Consider the following 26,736-nt stretch of genomic DNA (forward strand, 5'->3'; position numbering starts at 1 on the left):
GGGAGTCAGCGATCATAAATCGGTTACTGCATCGATGATTACAACCGTAAATAGAAACATTAAAAAAAGGTACGAAGATTTTTCTGTTTAGCGAAAGTGACAAAAAGCAGATTACAGAGTACCTGACGGCTCAACACAAAAGTTTTGTCTCAAGTACAGATAGTGTTGAGGATCAGTGGACTAAGTTCAAAACCATCGTACATTATGCGTTAGATGAGTATGTACCAAGCAAGATCGTAAGAGATGGAAAAGAGCCACGTGGTACGACAACCGAGTTAGAAAACTGCTGCGAAAGCAAAGGGAACTTCACAACAAACATAAACATAGCCAAATCCTTGCAGACAAACAAAACTTACACAAAGCAAAATGGAGTGTGAGGAGGGCTATGCGAAAGGCGTTCAATGAATTCGAAAGTAAAGTTCTATGTACTGACTTGGCAGAAAATCCTAAGAAATTCTGCTCTTATGTCAAAGCGGTAGGTGGATCAAAACAAAATGTACAGACACTCTGTGACCAAAATGGTACTGAAACAGAGGATGACAGACTAAAGGCCGAAATACTAAATGTCTTTTTCCAAAGCTGTTTCTCAGAGGAAGACTGCACTGTAGTTCCTTCTCTAGATTGTCGCACAGATGACAAAATGGTAGCTATCGAAATAGACGACAGAGGGATACAGAAACAATTAAAATCGCTCAAAAGAGGAAAGGCCGCTGGACCTGATGGGATACCAGTTCGATTTTACACAGAGTACGCGAATGAACTTGCCCCCCTTCTTGCAGCGGTGTACCGTAGGTCTCTAGAAGAGCGTAGCGTTCCAAAGGGTTGGAAAAGGGCACAGGTCATCCCCGTTTCCAAGAAGGGACGTCGAACAGATGTGCAGAACTATAGACCTATATCTCTGACGTCGATCAGTTGTAGAATTTTGGAACACGTATTATGTCCGAGTATAATGACTTTTCTGGAGATTAGAAATCTACTCTGTAGGAATCAGCATGGGTTTCGAAAAAGACGTTCGTGTGAAACCCAGCTCGCGCTATTCGTCCACGAGACTCAGAGGGCCATAGACACGGGTTCACAGGTAGATGCCGTGTTTCTTGACTTCCGCAAGGCATTCGATACAGTTCCCCACAGTCGTTTAATGAACAAAGTAAGAGCATATGGACTATCAGACCAATTATGTGATTGGATTGAAGAGTTCCTAGATAACAACGCAGCATGTTTCAATGGAGAGAAGTCTTCCGAAGTAAGAGTGATTTCAGGTGTGCCGCAGGGGAGTGTCATAGGACCGTTGCCATTCACAATATACATAAATGACCTTGTGGATGACATCGGGAGTTCACTGAGGCTTTTTGCAGACGATGCTGTGGGGTATGGAGAGGTTGTAACAATGGAAAATTGTACTGAAATGCAGGAGGATCTGCAGCGAATTGACGCATGGTGCAGGGAATGGCAACTGAATCTCAATGTAGACAAGTGTAATGTGCTGCGAATACATAGAAAGATAGATCCCTTAGCATTTAGCTATAAAGTAGCAGGTCAGCAACTGGAAGCAGTTAATTCCATAAATTATCTGGGAGTACGCATTAGGAGTGATTTAAAATGGAATGATCATATAAAGTTGATCGTCGGTAAAGCAGATGCCAGACTGAGATTCATTGGAAGAATCCTAAGGAAATGCAATCCGAAAACAAATGAAGTAGGTTACAGTACGCTTGTTCGCCCACTGCTTGAATACTGCTCAGCAATGTGGGATCCGTACCAGATAGGGTTGATAGAAGAGATAGAGAAGATCCAACGGAGAGCAGCGCGCTTCGTTACAGGATCATTTAGTAATCGCGAAAGCGTTACAGAGATGATAGATAACCTACAGTGGAAGACTCTGCAGGAGAGACGCTCAGTAGATCGGTACGGGCTTTTGTTAAAGTTTCGAGAACATACCTTCACCGAGGAGTCAAGCAGTATATTGCTCCCTCCTACGTATATCTCGCGAAGAGACCATGAGGGTAAAATCAGAGAGATTAGAGCCCCCACAGAAGCATACCGACAATCCTTCTTTCCAGGAACAATACGAGACTGGAATAGAAGGGAGAACAGATAGAGGTACTCAAGGTACCCTCCGCCACACACCGTCAGGTGGCTTGCGGAGTATGGATGTAGATGTAGATGAAGATGTAGAGTGAAGATAATGGGGAAACCAGGAAAAATACCTGAAACATATTGCATACACAGACACAGACACACACAGACACACAATCTTCTACACAGAACAAAATAATGTTAATCATAACATTCCCATTCGTAAATTTTGGATGCAGATAATTTTCTGTATTAACTCCAGTTGCAAATGATGAACTGTAAAAGAAAAACAACTCTAATGCAAAACATAAAATACAACAAAAACCACAGCATGTGGTAATAACGTGTGTATAAAAAATCTGGTCTGTTTTGTAATCTGTAAATACGTTCTCAAAAAATCAAATTCACATATACACACAGTAAAGGGCATTCTTCATGTTGTTTACTAGAACGAAAATAAAAAAAACACTGATAATGCTATACCTTCAGCGATATATGTCCAGGTAAAAGAAAGAAAAATTGTGTTTGCTCAAGGCGGATCCCGTCCAAAATCAAATTTAAAAGTGTTTCATTTTGTCTTCAATTGGTATACGCAGGTTTTTTACACTCTGTATATCTTATGAAATGACGATGACGGTAAAATCAGAGATATTCAGGCTAATTCGTAGTCTTACGGACGGTCATTGTTCCCACGGTTTGACTTACCAGTGAATAGCTGATAAAAACTAATTCAGCATTCGCTTCTCAAACAAAATATTCCGTCGCCCCTAATTCCCAATGACGCCCGACCAAACGCTTAGTACTTCACTTGGAAAATCACTAAGATTTTTTAAAGAATGCTTGACTGAATTTGGACAGTTTCAGATGAATTCCGTTTCGCGAAAACCTGATTTTTTTCATACAGTTTTTTCATCCGAATCAAGACGCATAAAATTATTTTCTTTCGGTCGCTAGACATGGATACTTTAGCTCCTGAAGCTAGGGAAAACCATTTCTAAATAACTTTGTTTGATAGTGAGATATTACAGGAATCTTTAGCGTGTGACACAGCTAACAGACTCGTGACGTAACAGTAAGATCACAAGACACCTGCGTTTATTTTAGCGGAAAATTCAACATTGTAATAAAGTAATTGGTTTAAATAATAGAACATCTTTTAAAAAATATTCTTTGGTCATCATTGTAATGCTAACGCCAGTCGGAAACAACTCTAAAAAAATTGACATTTCCCTATTACAGCATTATGAAGGCAGTACCAGTCACTGTAGTGCAACATACAGATCTGGCGTGGCGGCTGATCAGTTTCTGTAGGGGAATAACAGCAATATAAGAGTATAGCGAACCTACCACTGCAATCAGCCGTTTTTTCATTCTTTTTTACATGTTCCGTGTGATTAACTGTTACCGACCACTGTAAAATACTAAACGAAAAATGGCTCTGAGCACAATGGAACTCAACTTCTGAGGTCATAAAAAGAAAGAAGAATTCAAAAGCGGAAGTGCCGAACAAAAATTTGATTCATTTATTTAGATAATCAAGTTATGTAATCATAAATTGTGTAGTAAAATTTTATACAGTTAAATAACAGTCGTTAAGTGCTGAGTAATCGGCTCTTAATTCGAAAATTTCTAAAAAACGCTATTTTGCGGTTTTGCTGCCACATAATTTACCCTCGTAGAGTCCGTATCCCAGGTTCATCTAGCGATATACCGTATACATCCTAAACACAACCTTGTTGGTGGATAGGGAAGTGGAGAAACAACAGTGTTTATGTGTAGGTGTGTACCAACAACGAGTACGCTATTGTCTACAGAGATGGCGACACGATCGCATAGTTGCACTGCCCGTCGGTGGCGGCGCCACGGTGATGTGGACGCGCATTTCGCCAATGGCGGCGCCGGGGAAACCTCAGGAGCCTGGCGCGGTGCGGCGCAGCGGCCGAGGAATGCGTTAACGGCGCTAGTAACGGTGTCTCGCCGTCACGATCTACTTTCCGGCCGCGCCTGCTGTGGGACACAGTTTCGACCGGCCAGCGGCACTCTTGCGGAGAGCCTCAAGTTTCCGTAACGCCGCACCAGTCGCACTCAGCTGGGAACTCTGTACGGCGAAAGGGGAGCGCCGCATTTTCGTCCCGCTGTTACAGTCCTTGAGTTACAATTTTCCACCCGCCTTATCTCATTGTTGGCTATAACGACACTACGACAGCGAGCTGTCAGAGACAGGGTAGTTGTGCAATTTTCCGCTTGAAGTGATTTTAGTTAAACAAATAACTAAAATAAGAAATTATTAGTGTGGGATTTTAACATGACTCCTCCAGAATGAGAGAAAAGAATTTTACAATGTACTGCAGCACTTTATCTTTTACTGCCCTCACATGTTAAATTATCACATCCATAACTGTACGACGGAAATCTATACATATTACAAAATCCTCCTCGACCCCATTTTTCTGTATTTATGTGAAAGATAATTTCTGGAGCCACTCTAGCGATTTTAACAGGTTTTGACTAATAGGTGACTGATTCACAAGGAAGCTAGGTATACGTAATTTATAATTATAGTAATGATGAGTGTGCAATGCATTTATTGTTATCTCTGCGTGTTTAACTGACGTTTGGGGTGACATCTCGTGGCAATGATAGGATCTACGTGCTGGTCACCTACAGAGTAGGTGGTACCTAGGGGGCGGGGGGGGTCTCACATAGGGACTTCCGGTAACACGACTTTGGTTCGCTGCCAGGCCACTTAGAGCACTGCAAGCTCATCACCCTATCATCTCGTTTTATTATTGGGCAATTTGAAGTTTTCCATGTTTGTTTTCGTTTCGTAGTAAACAGAAGCTGGTTTCATTGCGTTGTGTTCCTGATTACGGCTTGCTATGTGTACTGCACTCTCGGAATTGCATTGTGAATGTGTTACTCACATTCTGCTTTGTTTTTTCTCGCATTGTAATATTGGGTGGAGTAAATGATTCCATATTTCTTTTTGTTTCATATAAAACAGGGTCTGTTTCATCACGTAGTTTTCTGTGGACATTTGTACCTGTCCACGATTCCGTGTGTGAACTATTCGATTTAAATGTGTTGTGCGTATATTCCTCACATTCTACTTTTTTTTGTTTTCATCCAGTTTTCGTACTTTCTAGTGTTTAACAGAGAATCCCATGTTAGCAGCCTTTGGTGGTATTGTTATACCAACTTCATTACATCTTTTCATGGAATGAGTATGTGTTTATGATCTGAATGATGTTGCTTCTTGCCAATGAGTATGCTTTGCTTTGTGGTATTAGTGAGAGAGTACATAGTTATCATGCCAGACTATTATGCAGTAAAAATATTATACTTCGTGGTACATATTTGTACACGGGTTTGTGTTGTATAGTATGAACATACTTTTACTGTGTTGAATGCTACTGAATTTAGAAAACTCTGTTCATACATAATTCATTAATAGTTCCAATGATGAAAGCATGAAATTGTGTCATACTTGCGTTTAAATTTTCATTGGAGTAGGAGGCACTGCACACTCAACAGCAAGAAACAACACCATTCAGAACAGGAATATATGCTCATTCCATGACAAGATGTAATAAAGTGGAGTACTAGTTCCTTCAAAAGCTGCTAACATGGAGTGTCCATTAAATTCGACAAAGTACAAAAAACAGTCGTGAGCTAAATATACTTACAACACATTTAAATCGACCAGGCAACTAACCAGCTTCTGTTTTATATGTAACAAAAACAAATGTAGAATCACTTACTCCATCCGTTATTACATATCATGTTCACAATGCAATTCAAAGAGTGCTCATTCCAATGAAATAAACATCTGTGACATGTAATGTCAGATTGATTTTAGGGTTTGACATGTGCTAAGGCGCAATTATTTACGACTGATTATAGCCACACGGTCGAAACTGCAGTATTGTGTTTTACAGGTAAATAATTTTACAGTCAAAATGCGACCAAGACATCATTCACGAAATTTTGGGTGACTGTGAACTCCAGCTACGAGAAGTTCATTTTAGTTTCTGATTGAGATTTTTCAACTATTTTACTTTCCAAGGTCACAAAAATCTTTGTTTCCTTGCACACACTTTATTAATAGACTGCTAGGCCCACCCATAAAGTATAAATGAAAAATACTGTCAAGTAAATCGCAAATTTCGAATTAAATACTCGGATTTGCGCGCCATAGTTCCTCGTATTTAGAGTTCACTGCCAGGGCACTAGGAGCGCTGCTGTCGTGCTCTGTTTCTACATCGTAACATGGGCTCTGGAATTCTTATATTTTGGTGTTCTGTGCGGGAAAGCAGTAAACAGCCACATTAACTCCAGAGAACAGCGATGCTTGACCAGAATCTATACATATCTATCACTATACAGGGTGGTCCATTAATAGTGACCGGGCCAAATATCTCACGAAATAAGTATCAAACGAAAAAACTACAAAGAACGAAACTCGTCTAGCTTGAAGGGGGAAACCAGATGGCGCTATGGCTGGCCCGCTAGGTGGCGCTGCTATAGGTCAAACGGAAATCAACTGCGTTTTTTAAATAGAAACCCCCATTTTTTATTACATATTCGTGTAGTACGAAAAGAAATATGAGTGTTTTAGTTGGACCACTTTTTTCGCTTTGTGATAGATGGCGCTGTAATAGCCACAAACGCATAAATACATGGTGTCACGTAACATTCCGCCAGTGCGGACGGTATTTACTTCGTGATGCATTATCCGTGTTAAAATGGACCGTTTACCAATTGCGGGAAAGGTTTATATCTTGTTGATGTATGGCTATTGTGATCAAAATGCCCAACGGGCGTGTGCTATGTATGATGCTCGGTATCCTGGATGACATCATCCAAGTGTCCGGACCGTTCGCCGGATAGTTATGTTATTTAAGGAAACAGGAAGTGTTCAGCCACATGTGAAACATCAACCACGACCTGTAACAAATGATGATGCCCAAGTAGGTGTTTAGCTGCTGTCGCGGCTAATCCACACATCAGTAGCAGACAAATTGCGCGAGAATCGGGGATCTCAAAAACGTCTATGTTGAGAATGCTACATCAACATCGATTGCACCCGTACCATATTTATGTGCACCATAAATTGCATGGCGACGACTTTGAACGTCGTGTACAGTTCTGCCACTGGGCACAAGAGAAATTACGGGACGATGACAGATTTTTTGCACGTGTTCTATTTAGCGACGAAGCGTCATTCACCGACAATGTTAACGTAAACCGGCATAATATGAACTATTGGGCAACGGAAAATCCACGATGGCTGCGACAAGTGGAACATCAAATGGTTCAAATGGTTCTGAGCACTATAGGACTTAACTGCTGTGGTCATCAGTCCCCTAGAACTTAGAACTACTTAAACCTAACTAACCTAAGGCCATCACACACATCCATGCCCGAGGCAGGATTCGAACCTGCGACCGTAGCGGTCACGCGGTTCCAGACTGTAGCGCCTAGAACCGCACGGCCACTCCGGCCGGCAAGTGGAACATCAGCGACCTTGGAGGGTTAATGTATGGTGCGGCACTATGGGAGGAAGGATAATTGCCCCCCATTTTGTCGATGGCAATCTAAATGGTGCAATGTATGCTGATTTCCTACCTAATATTCTACCGATGTTACTGCAAGATGTTTTACTGCATGACAGAATGGTGATGTACTTCCAACGTGATGGATGTCCGGCACATAGCTCGCGTGCGGTTGAAGCGGTATTGAATAGCATATTTCATGACAGGTGGATTGGTCGTCGAGGCACCATACCATGGCCCGCACGTTCACCGGATCTGACGTCCCCGGATTTCTTTCTGTGGGGGAAGTTGAAGGATATTTGCTATCGCGATCCACCGACAACGCCTGACAACATGCGTCAGCGCATTGTCAATGCATGTGCGAACATTACGGAAGGCGAACTACTCGCTGTTGAGAGGAATGTCGTTACGCGTATTGCCAACTGCATTGAGGTTGACGGACATCTTTTTGTTCATTTATTGCATTAATGTGGTATTTACAGGTAATCACGCTGTAACAGCATGCGTTCTCAGAAATGATAAGTTCACAAAGGTACATGTATCACATTGGAACAACCGAAATAAAATGTTCAAACGTACCTACGTTCTGTATTTTAATTTAAAAAAAACCTACCTTTTATCAACTGTTCGTCTAAAATTGTGAGCCGTATTTTTGTGACTAATGCAGCGCCCTCTATCACAAAGCGAAAAAAGTGGTCCTACTAAAACATTCATATTACTTTGCGTACTACACGAATACGTAATAAAAAATAGGGGTTCCTATTTAAAAAACGCAGTTGATATCCGTTTGACCTATGGCAGCGCCATCTAGCGGGCCAACCATAGCGCCATCTGGTTTCCCCTTTCAAGCTAGACAGGTTTCGTTCTTTGTAGTTTTTTCGTTTGGCGCTTATTTCGTGAGATATTTGGCCCGGTCACGATCAATGGAGCACGCTGTATATCTATAAAGTCCCCCTCCTCGTTTTTCTGCCTGTATCCGAATGTTAATCTTAGTAAGTACCGTAGATATTTTGATACAGATTTCAGTGATAAATAGATTGATTCACGAGGAAGGAATTTATTGCCGCTACTACATAAAAGCCGTCCGACAGTAGACACTGAGTGTTAGCCTAGCCACGGCGGGGCGGGTTGCTAGTCAAATACTAAATGCTGTCCAGACTTACCCCGAGTGACAAATTTCTTTGCGAATATTGAATGAACTGCCAGCAAGCCGAAATTCCCATATACAAAAACTGTAAACTCGCTGCGACAATTTCGCTTTGTTTATCTGACAGCCAAAACAGGTAAAATTACACTTGTTGACCGACAAATATGACGTGACGAATCAAAGCTGAAAAAAAGTTCGGAGTTTCACAACGCTGTACTATCCATTTTTAATTACGTGGAGATTCATCCGTACTGGTACTGGTGCCACTGGCGATTGTTTCCGAACGTAATTAGTAGACCACATGCTACAAAGGAAATGCCATCGTACGAGCTACACCGACATGAATCCTTTGGAAAACGTTTATCTTGAAAGACGTTTTGTAGCGGGACTAGCGTCTTTCATTGCAAACACTGAAAATAGCAACACCGAGAAGGATACATGCTGTTGAAATTAAGTTAGGTTAAGTACATGACGCTATACCAATTATTAAGGTTAGAAAGCCGTTCGTAATGCGCATCTTGGAATGATCAGTACGTTTTGAAGCCTCCAAGTGCTACAAATTGAGCCCCCAAACGTCGTCGCAGGGAATTAAAAGGGATTTAGATATGTTCCTGCGTGATTTCACTCTTCGTAGTTCGTGTTCGAAGCCAGAAAGCGTCATCAGTGGTTAGTGGAGGGCGTGACGAACGAGTTGACGACCAGACAAACCTGAAACACTTTGATCAGTCTAACGTGTTGGCCAGAAAAGCAGTGCTATCTTGGTACATTCCTTCCCTCGAAGTGGGCTTGCATATTCCTCGCCACGTGAGATTGGGAGTTGTGCGAAAATACGGCTTACGGAGCTGGCTCAGGAGGGGTACTAAAACTTTCCTGATGTAGCGACTGTTGTTCAGATTGGCCCAGGACGTAGAAGTCATCATCTTGTTGCAACCAAATGACGTCTGAAACGCCACGCTTGGCCCACGTTCCCTGCGCCGCTTAACAATGCGCGCTGCCAGATTGCGGTTCTCACGGCAGCGACTAATACATGAGCGGCCATCACTAAAGACTGGTTGAAGCAGGGCCTCTCCGAAAACGCCGAATTTCATTCTGAACCGTCACCGATGGCGATCACGTGCCGACTGCAGTCTGAGGACAACGGCCGACCTGTCACTATTTCCGTTCGCAGCTGATGGCTGGAATTAGCCGAGCAGACATCTGCAGCGCTCCAGCGTCATCACCTTGGGCAGAACTGCACGGTCCGTTACGCTCGTGAGTCAAGATGGTCGTCGCGGGTTATAGTTAGATTTTGTGGACGATAAATTACTCGTCGCTAAGTGTGATCGTCTTCTAGCAATTCGCTCTGCACAATAGCACTGTAACAACAGCACGTCCTGTGCGACCCAGTATTTCATGGTAATACAAGCCCACTTCCAAGGGTCCAATCATTTTGCAACGTTCGAACTTAACTCAAATGCTAATATTACGCCTTTTTGAGTCCTGCGACGAGAAATTCTGGTACTTCGTTTCATGTTTCCTCAATATTTGTTAGCTCTTCTTTGAGTTTGACGTAATACTGACCTTTCTGGAACCACAAGAGAGGATGCACGTGTACTCTACATCTGTGTAACTTCAACCACTTATTGCCGACGGTTCGCAGCTCGTGGTCGTGCGGTAGCGTTCTCGCTTCCCACGCCCTAGTTCCCGGGTTCGATTCCCGGTGGGGTTGGGGATTTTCTCTGCCTCGTGATGACTGGGTGTTGTGTGCTGTCCTTAGGTTAGTTAGGTTTAAGTAGTTCTAAGTTCTAGGGGACTGATGACCATAGATGTTAAGTCCCATAGTGCTCAGAGCCATTTGAACCATTTTTATTGCCGATGTATGGTGTTCTACACATCCACCATTTTTTATTCATTCGGATCATTCCCTATGGGTGTTGCAATTGTCACAAATGTTTACTATGGTGATCAGTCCCGATTCGAGCTTCTTCTTCTTTGCCTTTGTCGTGTTTCTCTACAGGGTCGGCAACGTCACATAGACTTGGCAATGCTAGTGGCAGTTGGTGACCTGATGCCGTTCCTCGTGGCACCACTCCCTCCGATACATCAGTGTACCCCATCTGTCTGCGTATAGAATAAATCTCACCTCCAAGTGTGAGAACTTTTCCTAAATGTCTGCGTAGTGTGTGTCTGAGGTGGGAAGTGGGTACAAGCCGCATAGGTTGATCCGAGGTTGGTTCATCTCCCAGAATCCCAGAAGCGGTGCGTTAACGCACTCTGCTATCCGGACGGATCTGTTCAGAGTCGAGTTTGAGATAGCCAAATACTACTGCAGTAATGGAAGTTTGGAATGGGTTCGTAAGTGAGTTCTAGAGCTCTTTCCACTTTTCTCTTCATGTTACGTGATATTTAGTCAAGGAAAATCTTTATCTGCATCGAAGTTTTTTCTTTTTTCTTGTATTAACTTAAAAAATGGTTCAAATTGCTCTGAGCACTATGGGACTTAACATCTGAGGTCATCAGTCCCCTAGAACTTAGAACTACTTAAACCGAACTAACCTAAGGACATCACACACACCCTGCCCGAGGCAGGATTCGAACCTGCGACCGTATCGGTCGCGCGGTTCCAGACTGAAGCGCCTAGAACCGCTCGGCCACACCGGCCGGCCATTAACGTAAAAGATAATTAGTACTGACGTCCGGACACACCCAAATTTCCACTTGTAAATTTAGCCAATACACTTCTTAGAGCTTCGGCCACATCGTTTTCGTTTCTCTAATTTCCCTGTCCCGAATAACACACTTCACTAGTTATTTAACCCATTAATTAAAAATTTGCACAAATTATCATAAATGATTATAAGTCTAAATATGGCTGTCGTACTTGTAACTAGGAATTAACAACATAGACACGCTAAATAGTTATGTTAATTTTTTTATTCTTTAACTGACCATTTATAACGTAAACCAAATAATTGTGGAAACATATAATCCAGTCAAAGCTAGAACCTAGCAGTATTTCAAACCTTTATGTAGTTTGTGAAATATTGAAATGTTCATATGCTTGTCTTTATAAGATCAATCCCATCCCAAAATCTATAGTCCGCATACTGCCCTTAACATGCTGATGTCTCTGTGTCACTCACACAAGTGAAAAGTTTGTAACAGGCAAGCAATCGCATAACATTATGTAGCAAGTTCGCACAATAAAGTTCGCGCCCAGCTAGCATTAAATGGCTCTGAGCACCATGGGACTTAACTTCTGAGGTCATCAGTGCCCTAGAACTTAGAACTACTTAAACCGAACTAACCTAAGGACATCACACACATCCACCGTAGCGGTCGCGCGGCTCCGGACTGTAGCGCCTAGAACCGCTCGGCCACAGCGGCCGGCAGCTAGCATTAGTGGAACACGTATGGAACAAGCCCATATAAGATCTCAGTAACAAATACATGTCTATCGCCAGTATTCGCAAGCCCAGTGTTTCCGTGTGACTTAATTAATATACCAACTTTAAGTAGTGACCGGTACTAACCTTTACGAAATTTTCCATTGACTCACTATGTAGATAAATTAGATTCCGGTTATGTATTGTGTCAACACAAACATTCATTAATTTCTGTCAAGTAGTAAGACATGTTGTGTGTCCATTATCATTACAGTCGGCACCATTTGGAACACTTCGTGTCAACTATTCTCTGTTGCTGGCACCCTCAGCGACCACAAAGTTGTGACACTGTAATGCCTGACGTCTTATAGCCGGTCGGAGTGGCCGAGCGGTTAAAGGCGCTACAGTCTGGAACCGTACGACCGCTACGGAAGCAGGTTCGAATCCTGCCTCGGGCATGGATGTGTGTGATGTCCTTAGGTTAGTTAGGTTTAAGTAGTTCTAAGTTCTAGGGGACTTATGACCACAACACTTGAGTCCCATAGTGCTCAGAGCCATTTTGAACCACTCTTATACTGAGTGTTTTGTATTACGACAGCCTTAATTAATTTATGTCCCTTGCTACAAATAATTACCGCATTTGAAAATGACTGTCTCTGTAAAGAGCAATGACGGATCCATGTTACTTCCATGTCAAAATGTATACCATAGCAGCTGATCGATACGAGTCGCGCACGCCCGTAGTTATCAGTATTGGATGACAAAGAATAAAACATCCCCTCTCTTACATCTTCCGACCCCACAATGGCCGTACTACATACTCATATGCCCCTGAGGTAAGCTGCCAACTTTACATTAGCTCACGGCAGAATTCTTCAACGTCATTTAAAATTAAGTTCATCTAAAGATATTAAGGGCTCTCTAAATGTTTTTCTTTGTTACTGAGCGTAAAAAATGCATAGTTTTGAAGATCTTAACGTTAGCTGACGTTAGTTGCTAGATGCCAACGGCCTTACCGCAGTGTTAACACCTGTTTCCGTCAAATAACCGTAGTTAAAGTGCTGTTGGGCTTGGCTAACATCTGGATGGATGACCGTTCGGGTATACCGAGCGCTGTTGGGAAGCGGGGTGCTCTAAACCCTTTTGAGGCAAATAGAGGAGTTAACTGACTGAGAATCGCGACATTAGCTTACGAACTGACAAATCTGGAAGTGTGGTGTGCTGATCACAAGCACCTCTATATTCCCATCCAATGGCGCATATAAGTTGAGGGTGACACGCACTTCGTCAAGGACTGTCCGGATGGAGGTTAGTTAGTTGTTAAATACATGTTGTTATAAAAAAACGACGACAACCGTGGGCCGCAAACAACATAGTACTTGATTCGGGCCCAATATGGTCCGCGGGGGGCAGTTTGACGACCACCGGTTAATCCTGTTCACACGCTTAATCTAAATTTGTTTACATTTACATAATCAGTCTTTCCTTCTCATCCCGTACGGTAAGTTTTCCCTGTCCCGCGGTTCTGGGTGACTTTCCTAAAATCTAACCCTCTCCAGTCCTTTTCCTTCACCCTTCTTCCTTCCTCTTCAACCCTTCTTCCTGAAGAAGGAGCCACTGGCTCCGAAAGCTTGCCTATCACAACAGTCTTTTATGTGTGTGATCTGCCGCCGCTTGGTGAGTAGATTTTTTTATCTATTCAGGTAAATAATTTGTTTACATTGAGCGTCATTTATATACTGTTGGCACCAAGCGTTGACCACTTACCTCATTTCGCACTATCGGATTTTCTGTCCGTATGCTCTAATTCGTATGCGCAAACGTTTCACGTCAAAAACCTGCTTGTAGAGTGCACATAGTCCGGAGCAGGACTCGCTGCGAACACCTCGTGCAGCGTCGCGGAGAAGCACCAGCAGGCGGTGGCGGGCAGCTGAACAACTTTAGCGTCCAGCCCGTCGTCAGTTGAAAATCCTGGTAACGGCACCGCTGCTGGCGCGGTTCACCAACCTCCCACCGGTTCTTCACGTGTAGCTGCACGTCCATTTCCGAGTCTTCTGCGTGGACGAGGTATTCACGGGAAACTGATTTCGCACTGCTCCCCATTTTTCCTCGCAGTAAATAGTTCTGGCGCTGGTTGCTGTGCACAAACCGGTCGGTAGGAATGTCACAACTTTTTCTTCCTCGCATCTTCGCAGAGTCGTACACGTTTCTCACATCAGAAACTCGCTCCAGGCCTCTTCTGCCGCCAAGCGAGCGCTCCCAACCTTCTGCCGGTCTCTGGCCGAGGGCAGCGAAAATCCTGCTGTCATCACGGTGCTGCCCTCTGCTTAGCGTTCGCCATATCTCTGCCCTTCCACGAAACTGAGAGACTCCAATAAATGAATAGTGCCTAAAAGAAAACGCATCTAGAAATTAATATTCTTCTGACATAGATAAGTGCTTGCGAAGGCCACGCTAAAACATCATATCCATATTTGGGAAGAGTGCTGATGTTCACCTTAATGAAAGTTTTACGTAGTTTCTCAAATAGTCATCATCATCATCATCATTTAAGACTGATTATGCCTTTCAGTGTTCAGTCTGGAGCATAGTCCCCCTTATAAAATTCCTCCATGATCCCCTATTCAGTGCTAACATTGGTGCCTCTTCTGATGTTAAGCCTATTACTTCAAAATCATTCTTAACCGAATCCAGGTACCTTCTCCTTGGTCTGCCCCGACTCCTCCTACCCTCTACTGCTGAACCCATGAGTCTTTTGGGTAACCTTGCTTCTCCCATGCGTGTAACATGACCCCACCATCTAAGCCTGTTCGCCCTGGCTGCTACATCTGCAGAGTTCATTCCCAGTTTCTCTTTGATTTCCTCATTGTGGACACCCTCCTGCCATTGTTCCCATCTACTAGTACGTGCAATCATCCTAGCTAATTTCCACCTCAACCTTATTGATAAGGTAACCTGAATCCACCCAGCTTTCGCTCCCATACAACAAAGTTGGTCGAAAGATTGAACGGTGCACAGATAACTTAGTCTTGGTACTGGCTTCCTTCTTGCAGAAGAGAATAGATCGTAGCTGAGCGCTCACTGCATTAACTTTGCTACACCTCGCTTCCAGTTCTTTCACTATGTTGCCATCCTGTGAGAATATGCATCCTAAGCACTTGAAACCGTCCACCTGTTCAAACTTTGTTCCTCCTATTTGGCACTCAATCCGTTTATATTTCTTTCCCGCTGACATTACTTTCATTTTGGAGATGCTAATCTTCGTACCATAGTCCTTACATTTCTGATCTAGGTCTGAAATATTACTTTGCAAACTTTCAATCGAATCTGCCATCACAACTAAGTCATCCGCATATGCGAGACTGCTTATTTTGTGTTCACATATCTTAATCTCACCCAGCCAGTCTATTGTTTTCAACATATGACCCATAAATAACATGAACAACAGTGGAGACAGGTTGCAGCCTTGTCTTACCCCTGAAACTACTCTGAACCATGAACTCAATTTACCGTCAACTCTAACTGCTGGCTGACTCTCTATGTAAAGACCTTTAATTGCTTGCAAAAGTTTGCCTCCTATTCCATAATCTCGTAGAATAGACAATAACTTCCTCCTAGGAACCCAGTCATATGCCTTTTCTAGATCTATAAAGCATAGATACAATTCTCTGCTCCACTCGTAACACTTCTCCATTATTTGCCGTAAGCTAAAGATCTGGTCCCGACAACCTCTAAGAGGCCTAAACCCACACTGATTTTCATCCAATTTGTCCTCAACCAACAATCGCACTTTCCTTTCAACAATACCTGAGAATATTTTACCCACAATGCTGATTAAAGAGATACCTCTGTAATTGTTACAATATTTTCTGTTTCCATGTCTCGTGGCAAAATTCTTTAACGCGATTTTGCCCAGTAATTTGATGTTGAAGGGACGTTGAGCACAAAGAAAAGTTTGTCTCCTTCATCACTTCATTATCTCCTTGTAACAACTGTGAACTGGCAACAGCACGACTTGTCTCTTTTCAGTAAAAGGGATCCAGAAACAAAGACTAATTACAGAGAACACTGTCGGATCGTTGAAGATGGTTAATGAAGCACTGCACTAAACACGTTGTAGTTGCGCTGAGACAATGTGATTTAGAAAAGGGATGGTTTGTGATCCTGAGGTGGTTACCTGACCGTGGTTTTCAAGAGGAAAGAAAACGAAAAGAAAGCAATAGAAATATGACTGCGTACGTTATCTCTTATAGTAAGGATAGATATCAATGCTGGTTCGTCGTATGAGAAGGAGAGTCTCTTCAAATTACTTTAGGAGGGAACATGTATCCGTACGCAGGATTGGGGGAATGCGATGGTATAGTTGCTGCAGATTACCTGAATAGGAAACAGAGCGAATCGATTCGAAATTTGATTGATAAGAAAATGTATGGTGAAATTGTTCGGAGTACGTGACGCTTATGGGTTTGAAGAGAATATCAGACTTTTGAGAGATTGAATGGTCAGGTTCAATTTGCATTTGAAAGGGTAAGCTGAACCAACACTTTGTAGGTGTGGAGAATGAAAGAAAGGAATAACGAAAGACTAATTTGTTATAGTTCATATATTCATGTTTCCCTAGGCTTATGCGGGCGTTCAACCTCATACACGGAAATTGTAATGTGTCATATTTTCATGATATTGAGCTTTGCTTTTGCTCTGATCCAGGTATCCTTACACGACAGTGAAAATTGAGCACCTCTTTATGTCTAGGAGCGTTTTCACGTAACTATTGCGAGCCTGTCAGTTCGCTTGTGGCTTCTGACATGGGGAAGTGATAGCTCATTTTCGACTTCAGTATTCCGGTTAACCGCCAGTGACATAGATGTTGGATAATCGAGAAGCGACCAGTACCGCACCTACAATTCATACGAAAAGTGGATTGATTCCCCGCGCTTTCATTAAATTTACACTATGCAGCCGTGCTACACACGATAAACACATAGGAGAAAAGCTTACGAAATCTGTAGACAAACGTGTTCCCTAGCGGTAGACAAGGCATCTAAGACCCTACTGAAGCCAGAAGCGATGCCTGGCGGTATATTAGTAATCCCATCAATGTTGCTGATGATATGACATTGTCTTCACGAGCGCAGTAGCCACGGATTAATTTTCACGGTTCTGAACATGACTATGGATTACTGTAGTGCAATATTAGTCTTTTCATGTCTGCAATTCGTCGGAATGGGAAGAATAGTTAAATCTGCTTTTGAAACCTTGTGTTCCGTTTAGTATATATTTGCGAAGGGCAGCAAAACAGATGACCGCTATATCTTACATACATCTAATTCATTTAAGTGTAAAGAATTTATAGTCGGTAGGAACCGAATTAAAGTAGCGGCTCCTTCATCATGATATGACTCTCTGCGGGTGATTGTTCTTGCATTTTAAATGATATGAATCGCGTTTCCGATGTGTTAATGGTGACACAGCGCAGAATTTGTCAGAATGACAATGTGAGACTTCCTAAAAACCGCAGCTAGGTTGTCCGGCCCAGCAAACCACAGCTCATTAATCATACTCCGGCTCACCTTCCTCTCTTTCAGTGTAGCGCACATCAAATTACAGTAGACGTTCAACTTTTGGAAATCACAATTCAATAGTCGTCTTGATATTTCAGTACATGAAGCAGCAGGACAGAAGAAAACAATGTGCTTCACTCATCAATGCGAAACTAAAGTCGTGAGAGCTTATCTTTGTTTAACTTCGATGGCGCCCTAACATAATCAATGTGTAGTTTAAGGAACCTGAATAGCTAGTGTGGAAAATTAAAGTGACGCTGACGGCAGCAGCCCAAAACAAATTCGTAAGGTAACAGTTTCTTTCGGGTCGCTTTAATGGTGCTTATGCAAGATGTGCAGTGTAATTCAGTATTTGCGGTGGTTTCGAAAAAAATCAAGCAGTGTTGAAGGTATTAGACTGAGAAATGGGACAGTAAAAGTAGTAGATGAGTTTTGCTATTATTAAAGCAAAAAAGCTGATGACGGCCGCAGTAGAGAGGAATAAAATGTAAATGTCGTGTGACTAGGGCTTCCCGTCGGGTAGACCGTTCGCCGGGTGCAAGTCTTTCGATTTGACGCCACTTTGGCGACTTGCGCGTCGATGGGGATGAAATGATGATGATTAAGGCAACACAACACTCAGTCCGTCAGAGGAGAAAATCTCCGATCCAGCCGGGAATCGAACCCGGGCCCTTAGGATTGACATTCTGTCACTCTGACCACTTTTTTGTGCTCTACCGTCTTTTTTCCCCTCTTTGGATGATCTCATTTTGTTCGCAATCTTCGTTGTATTTGTTCGGGGCGGACGTCCCATGACGCTTGTTCAAGTGCATCGTTGGTCCATTAACTCAGTTTTTTTATTACAGAGGGCAGGTGACCCTCTGACCGAACACGCTAAGCTACCGAGCCGGCAAAACTCTACCCACTGCACCAACTGTACAGCAAACTACTCAGCTATCGGGGGCGGACGTAGAGAGGATGTAAAATGCAGATTGGCTATAGCAAACAAACATTTCTGAAAAAGAGGGATTTGTTAGTATCGAATACACACGGTCCAGTCTAATTTATGTGACCAACGCCTATGTTCGACGTCTTCGTGTAATAACCCTTCGCAGACGGCAGGTGGCATCAATAGCAGTGGATGGTACATAAAGCATGTCGGGGGGAGTGGGGCAGGGGGCGCGGAAAACAGTGCAGACGTTGTCGTAATGCGGAACCAGAGCGATTTATCTGACATCCACAAGGGCATGATCATTCGGGACAAAGATGGAAGCATTTCCGAAACGGCTAAGTTTGTAAACTCTTCGCATGCCACTGATCTTAAAGTATACCGTCCACAGCAAAATAGTGCTATCCAAAACCGGTGCCAGGGCAATTGCGGTGCATCACGAGCCATAGATGACAGCAGTAACGACGGCTGCAGAGATGTGGACAAACGTGCAACTATTGAGCATCTGACTGCCCAGACGAACCAAGGTACTACCAAAAGTGTCTCCACAACGACTGTTCAGCGGACGTGGCCGCGTATGGCCCACCGCAGTAGGCGCCTGGATCATGCACCCATGCCGACTGCTGTTCATCGGTGACGATGGCTGGAATTATCACGCCAATACCATGTCTGGACGATCACTGAGTGCCGACAAGTGGCTTTTCCAGATGAATCACGTTTGATGCTCCATCGGACTGAAAGCAAACACACTGCAACAATCGTCGGAAAGGTCCAGGCCGGAGGAGGGAGCGTTATGGTTTAGGGAATGTTTTCATATGGTTCAAATGGCTCTGAGCGCTATGGGACTTAACATCTGAGATCATCAGTCTCCTAGACTTAGAACTAATTAAACCTAACTAGCCTAAGGACATCACACACACATCCACGCCCGAAGCAGGTCCAAATGGCTCTGAGCACTATGGGACTTAACATCTCAGGTCATCAGTCCCCTAGAACTTAGAACTACTTGAACCTAACTAACCTAAGGACATCACACACATCCATGCCAGAGGCAGGATTCGAACCTGCGACCGTAGCGGTCTCGCGGTTCCAGACTGAAGCGCCTAGAACCGCTCGGCCACAGCGGCCGGCGGGAATGTTTTCGTGGCATTCCCTGGTTCAAAAATGGTTCAAATGGCTCTGAGCACTATGGGATTCAACTGCTGAGGTCATTAGTCCCCTAGAACTTAGAACTAGTTAAACTTAACTAACCTAAGGACATCACACACATCCATACACGAGGCAGGATTCGAATCTGCGACCGTAGCGGTCTCGCGGTTCCAGACTGCAGTGCCAGAACCGCGCGGCCACTTAGGCCGGCGCATTCCCTGGGTGATCTCGTCATTCTGGAAGGCAAAATGGATCAAGTCAAGCATGCATTATCCTCTGGGACTATGTCCACCCCTACATGCAATTTGCTTTCCCTCGGTAACTGCCAGGAGCACAGTGCAACGTGTCACACAGCTCGCAGTTTACGTGCGTGGTTCAGTGAGCGCCAGAGCGAGTATACCGTACTCCCTGGAGACCAGACTTCCCAAATATAAATACAGTCGAAAATCTGTGGTCCCACCCCGATCGGGCTGTTTGCACCATGGCTCCTTAACCGAGAAACATAGCGCAGCTGACCACGGCATTGGCGCGGGCGTGTTCCACATCCTTGTCGGTACCTTCCGTCACCTCACTGACTTTCTTTCTGCACATCTCTCAGCAGACAGCGCTGCAAAATGTGGTTATTCAGGCTGTTGACAGGTGGTAACATTAATGTGACTGAACAGTGTTACTGAGCAAGCAGTAAAGAAAACAAAAGAAAAATATCGAGTAGGACTCAAAATCCATGGAGAAGAAAAAAAAAACTTTGGGGTTTGCCGATGACATTGTAATTCTGTCAGAGACAGCAAAGGACCTGGAAGAGAAGCTGAACGGAATGGACAGCGTCTTGAAAGGAGGATGTAAGATGAACATCAACAAAAGCAATACGAGGATAACGGAATGTAGTCGAATTAAATTACGTGATGCTGAGGGAATTAGGATATGAGAAACTTAAAGTAGTAGATGAGTTTTGCTATTTGGGAAGCAAAATAACTGATGATGGTCGAAGTAGAGGGGATATAAAATGTAGACTGGCTATGGGAAGGGAAGCGTTTCTGAAGAAGAGAAGTTTGTAAACATCGAGTATAGATTTAAGTGTCAGGAAGCCTTTTCTGAAAGTACTTGCATGGAGTGTAGCTATGTGTGCAAGTGAAACATGGACGGTAAATAGTTTGGGCAAGAAGAGAATAGAAGTTTTCGAAATGTGGTGCCACCGAACAATGCTGAAGATTAGATGAATAGATCACGTAACTAATGAGGAGGTACTGAACAGAATTGGGGAGAAGAGGAATTTGTGGCGCAACTTGACTAGAAGAAGGGATCGGTTGGTAGGACACATTCTGAGGCATCAAGAGATCATCAATTTAGTATTGGAGGGAAGCGCAGAAGGTAAAAATCGTAGAGGGAGACCAAGGCGTGAATACACTAAGCAGGTTCAGAAGGGTGTAGGTTGTAGTAGTTACTCGGAGATAAAGAAACTTGCACAGCATAGAGTAGCAAGAAGAGCTGTTTCAAACCAGTCTTTGGACTGAAGACCACAACAACAACATTGATAAAGCAGTAAAGGAAAACAAAGAAAAAATTGAAGTAGGAATTTACGTCCAGGAGGATGAGGTTTACTGATGACATTGTAAATCTGTCAGAGACAGCAAAGGACTTGGAAATGCAGCTGAACGGAATGGACAGTGTCTTGAATGGAGGATATAAGATGAACATAAACAAAAGCGACAAGGATAATGGAATGTATATGAATTAAATCAGGTGATGCTGAGGGAATTAGATTAGGAAACGAAACTCTTAAAGTAGTAGATGTGTTTCGCTGTTTAGGCGGCAATATAACTGATAATGGCCGAAGTAGAGAGGATATAAAATGTAGACTGTCAACGGTAAAAAAAGCGTTTCTGAAAAAGGGTAATTTATTAGCATCGAATATAGATTTTAGTGTTAGGAAGTCTTTCCTGAAGGTATTTGCCTGTAGTGTAGCGATATACGGAAGTAAAACGTAGACGATGAGCATTCCAGACAAGAAAAGAATATAAGCTTTCGAAATGTGATGCTACAGTGAAAGAAAGGAAAAAAAATTAGTTTTTAACTTCTCGTCAACAACGAGATCATTTGAGACGGAGCACAAGCTCGGATTGAGGAAGCCATGGGAAAGAAGTTCGTGCTCTTTCAAAGGAACCATCGCAGTATTTGCATTAAGCGATTTAGAGAAATCGCGGAAGTCCTAAACCTGGATGTCTGGACGCCGATTTGAACCGTCGTCCTCCGGAATGTGAGTCCAGATCTCTACCTTAGTGCTACAGAAGAATAATTAAGATTAGCTGGTTATATGGCGTACATAATGAGGAGATACTGAATAGAACTGAAGAGAAAAGAAATTATGGCTCAATTTGACTAAAAGAAGGGATCGGTTTATAGCATACATTCCGAGGCATCAAGAAATTGTCAGTTTTCTATTGGAGGGAAGTGTGAGCGTAAAAATTTTAAAGGGAGACCAGGAGATGATTACAGTAAGGAGGTTCAAATGGCTCCAGGTTGCAGTAATTATGCAGAGATGAACAGGCTTGCACAGAACAGAGTAGCGTGGAGAGCTGCGTCAAACCAGTCTTCAGACTGAAGACCGCAGCAACAACGTTTGAGATACTTATCCCCTCGTTCTATCTGTCTCAGATACAGATATTCTCAGAAACAGGCATGTAAAAACTCATTGTTTGTAACTAACTCTTCATGCGTTCATAGCGAGGCCCACGAGAAAGACAGGCCGCGGGGCCTATGTCACAGCACGTGATGCTGTGTACTTAAATTTACGAAGTACATGAAAGGCAGAAATTTCTTTATTCTTTTTCAAAACTAAAAACGTAGAAATAACCTAATAGATTACGACTATGAGTCGGACAGGAATTCTGATCGAGATCTTACCTTTCATGGGCAATGCTCTTGCCAATTGAGCTATCCAGGTCTGCAAGTAATGCCCGCGAAAGACAAGGTCCCGCTCCAGCATACAGTTTTAATCTGTCAGGAGGTATCTGATTTGGAAATTTCAACAAGCGCTCACTCCACTGCGGAGTGAAATATTCACTGCTGATCTTATGCAATTTTGAACATAAAAATTTTAATTCCATGAGGGGTTCATGAATCGACGACACTTAAAGTTTGAATCAAAAATACACTGACAGCACTTGTTATGTAGCACATCATGGAAAACTGGTCATCTTTAGGTGACAACCCTCCAGATATGCATAGTTTGGCTGCAAAATAGAAACTGCCCAATTATAACGGCACTTACAGTATTTGATGCAAGCGTATGAAAAACATTATTACTCCTGCCCATTGTAAAAGTGAATTCCGCCTGGTGGGGTTTAAGCATTTGACGCGATGAGGAAAGTATGTGCGCGGAACAGAGACAAATGGGGAATCAAAAATGGTTCAACTGGCTCTGAGCACTATGAGTCTTAACATCTGAGATCATCAGTCCCCTAGAACTCAGAACTATTAAACCTAACTAACCTAAGGATATCACACACATCCAAGCCCGAGGCAGGATTCGAACCTGCGACCATCGTGGTCGCGCGGTTCCAGACTGAATCGCCTAGAACCGCTCGGCCTCAGCGGTCGGCAAATGAAGAACCATTCTAGCGAGTATCCAGATCCAGGTCGCAAATAGAGAAATGCACTCACATAAACGTCTCTGACAAAGGGCAGATTGTTATGGCTCAGCGACTGGGAAGGATCATCTCGGAAATGGCGAAGATAGTCAGCTGTTCCCGTGCTACTGTTGAGAACATCTATGAAAAAAAAATTGGTTGAAGAACGGTGAAACCACGAGTAGGTGATAAAGGACTGGACGATCCACACGGCGATCTGAAGCAGATCTGAAGACAGAGGACAATGTTGCAGCAGGCGCAAATGTTTCAAAGCACACCGTTCAAACACATTATTGAACATGAGGTTCCTCAGACTACCGCTACTTGTTCCCGTACTGACTCAACGACATCGTCAATTACGACTGTTGAGTGCACGGGACCATCGAGACTGGACCGTATATAAATGGAAACGTATCGTGAGGTAGAATGAATCACGTTCGTTGTTACATCAGGTCGATGGTCGTGTCCGGGAAGGTCTCATCCAGGCAAACGACTGCTCGAAATATGCTCCACACCACGCACTCATGACGATGTGGGCAGTATTACACTATGGGGGACATTCATCAGTGCTTCCATGGCACCTGTGGTTCAAATCGAAAACACAATGACAACTGTGAGATACGCGAACGTTATTGCGGGCCACCTGAACTCTTCAGCTTGATATCTACTCCGAGGTGGTGGCACCTTCAATCGGGACGACTTTCCGTGTCACAAGGCCAAAATCGTGCTACAGTGGTTTGAGGAGCATGACAGTGAACTCCTGTTGCCGTCTTGGCCTCTAAATTTGCCACATATCTACCCGATGGATGCAGCTGGGTCGGTATCAGGTGCCAGCTCCTCGCACCGCGCATATAAAGCAATAGTCCCTAACTTACGGGAATTATGTGATCTGTGCATGGATATCTGGTACCATATACCTCCGGAAACCTACCAAGGTCTTGTCGAATTCATGACGCGCAGAATTACCACAGCTATAATGCGTTTCAAACGTAGACCAACACGCTACTAAGTAGATGCACATAATGTTTTGGCTATTTGTCGCGTATTAGATGTACACCGCGCGTCTAGAGAGATTATTTAGAAAGAGTGTGGCCACCACTCCTGCAGTAGCCATATCGTTACTAGAGTGCGAGCGGGTTTTTACAGTTAGGTAGCACTGCAAATAGCAATGCTGTCACCTATCGACTATAGCAGAACAGCTTCTCGGCAAGCGAAACCAACGCAGGATTTCTAGTCCATTGCTTGATGACAGTTCAAATCGAATACCATTCCTATATGACTACATACTAAATGGGGGAATAAATAATTCAGTCTGCTGTATGTTTGAACGGACTGGAGGATCAGCGAAAGAGCAGACATACATTACGATGTTCTACAAATAACAGCCAACGACCAGCGAAAACGACTCACTGATTAATTTCAGAGACGCTAAAGTAACGTCATTTCTTCCCACAGGATACTCAATGTTGAAGTTGTTTGCCAGTACTGTAGGTTATGAAAATATTTTTCCCTCCTCAAATAATGTGTATCGATGAATGTTTGTGCCTCTGATCACTTTTAATTGTGCTAGGAGAATTCAGAAAACGTTTTCCTTTACTGGTATTTTGAATCTATTAAGATAAAAATAATTTTTTGACACACCCTGTGTATAACGTGCATGAAGATTTTTATGCGTACGCAATTCCAAATGTTACTAAAGGTAACTGTGGTGGCCATAGTTCAGTTCCCCACCCAACAATCCATCCTTTTGAAAATGTAACTCCACGTGGAGCTGCACATTTGAATCCCTATAGCCAAAACTCCTTCGTTTTGCAGCCACACTATCTGACAAACCCTCAAACCCTTAGTATCACCTCATCCAGTAGGGTAGGAAGCACAGCTCTGAGAGAAATCCGGTAGTTAATCTAATTGGTATTAGGTTTTTAACCGAACAATTTAACATTTTGACTTTGCTATTTTGGTTCACTTTGTGTGGGTGCTAACATTAATTTTAATGGAGTTCGGTATTACTTCAGACAAAAGGCAGTTTTTGTTGAATCTGATTACTTGAATGGTCTTTATCATCTTGATTTTACATGTTCTGAATGCACTGACAGTTCGTAATACCTGGTTAGGTATTAGATGCGGCATAGTGATGTGATCACAAATGATCCCAGACTATGCACTCGCAGTGCTACTTCTAACCAGTGACGTACGCGGATAGTCGTCTGTCCAAATACGAGTTTTGTGCAAGTTCGGAAACTTGTCCCATCACCATATCCGAATTGTTGTCTAACTTTCGCACTCCAAAGCGCACAAACTATGAAATTTCTGAACATGGGTTCCGTCTTGAAAATGATAGCATTACCGTCCTGCTCTTACTCTAAGGGTTCGCAGGTGAGCCCATGCGTCCACTTTAAACTAACGGCTAATGGGCTGCATAACTAATTAGCATGTCAAACACAATACGAAGAAACTTCGACGCCATCGTTCTGAAACGGTGACACCCTTCAGCGCCAGAACTATGCATTCCCAGAAAGAGGTCCTCTCCGAAAAATGACGACTTTTACACCCGCACATTTTGTAATACGGAATTCATCTCAAAATTGACCAAATTTGTACCCTAGTACAACATGGCGACTGTTTAGCAGTAAAAATATGATTGTATTGTCGTTCTGTTAGCAGTATACATACTGCTTATTGTAACCTCAACAAACTACTGATTGACAATAGATGACACTAATATTGCCGTATCATAGAACAAAATTCTTACTTCACTGAGAAATGAACTATTTGTAAGTTTCCATGAAGCGCCTTTACGATCCGAGACTACCTATTGAACTGCTACGCCGGCCGGAGTGGCCGAGTGGTTAAAGGCGCTACAGTCTGGAACCGCACGACCGCTACGGTCGCAGGTTCGAATCCTGCCTCGGGCATGGATGTGTGTGATGTCCTTAGGTTAGTTAGGTTTAAGTAGTTCTAAGTTCTAGGGGACTTATGACCACAGCAGTTGAGTCCCATAGTGCTCAGAGCCATTTGAACCATTTGTTGAACTGCTATTGGCCACTGGTCCCATATTTATTTGGTCTGAACATTAAAATCTTGCATTAATTTTCACTTCTTTTTTCACGATAAACAGTGGAATAGCCTGATATTTTTGTCCAATGTCCTTCGTAACTACGTGACTCATATTACTTACATTCAACGAATCACCTTCAATCAAAATTTAGGCTGCAAAAAACTTTGTGAATTCGTAATGCGCAGACTACAGCCACGGATCCCATTTACGTCAGCGTTTATCGATTTTGAGTTCAGTCAAATGAAATGACAGAAGAAATCCAGTAGTGTGA

General features: G+C 43.2%; 1 protein-coding gene across 3 annotated transcripts in view; it reads right to left on the reverse strand.

Moving 5' to 3' along the window:
- LOC124722049 (serine proteinase stubble) overlaps positions 1-26,736 on the reverse strand; it is a 230,948-nt gene that overhangs the window by 73,731 nt on the left and 130,481 nt on the right. The window contains exon 1 of one of the 3 annotated variants that reach the window (XM_047247241.1): positions 13,911-14,018. The exons of the other annotated variants lie outside the window; for them this stretch is intronic. The gene's annotated coding sequence lies outside the window, so the exon portion shown is untranslated. Of the gene's footprint in view, positions 1-13,910; positions 14,019-26,736 lie in introns of those variants that run through there. 3 annotated transcript variants of the gene reach the window in all.

Source organism: Schistocerca piceifrons, chromosome X, assembly GCF_021461385.2.
Source record: "Schistocerca piceifrons isolate TAMUIC-IGC-003096 chromosome X, iqSchPice1.1, whole genome shotgun sequence".
In the NCBI taxonomy this organism is placed as follows: Eukaryota; Metazoa; Arthropoda; class Insecta; order Orthoptera; family Acrididae; genus Schistocerca; species Schistocerca piceifrons.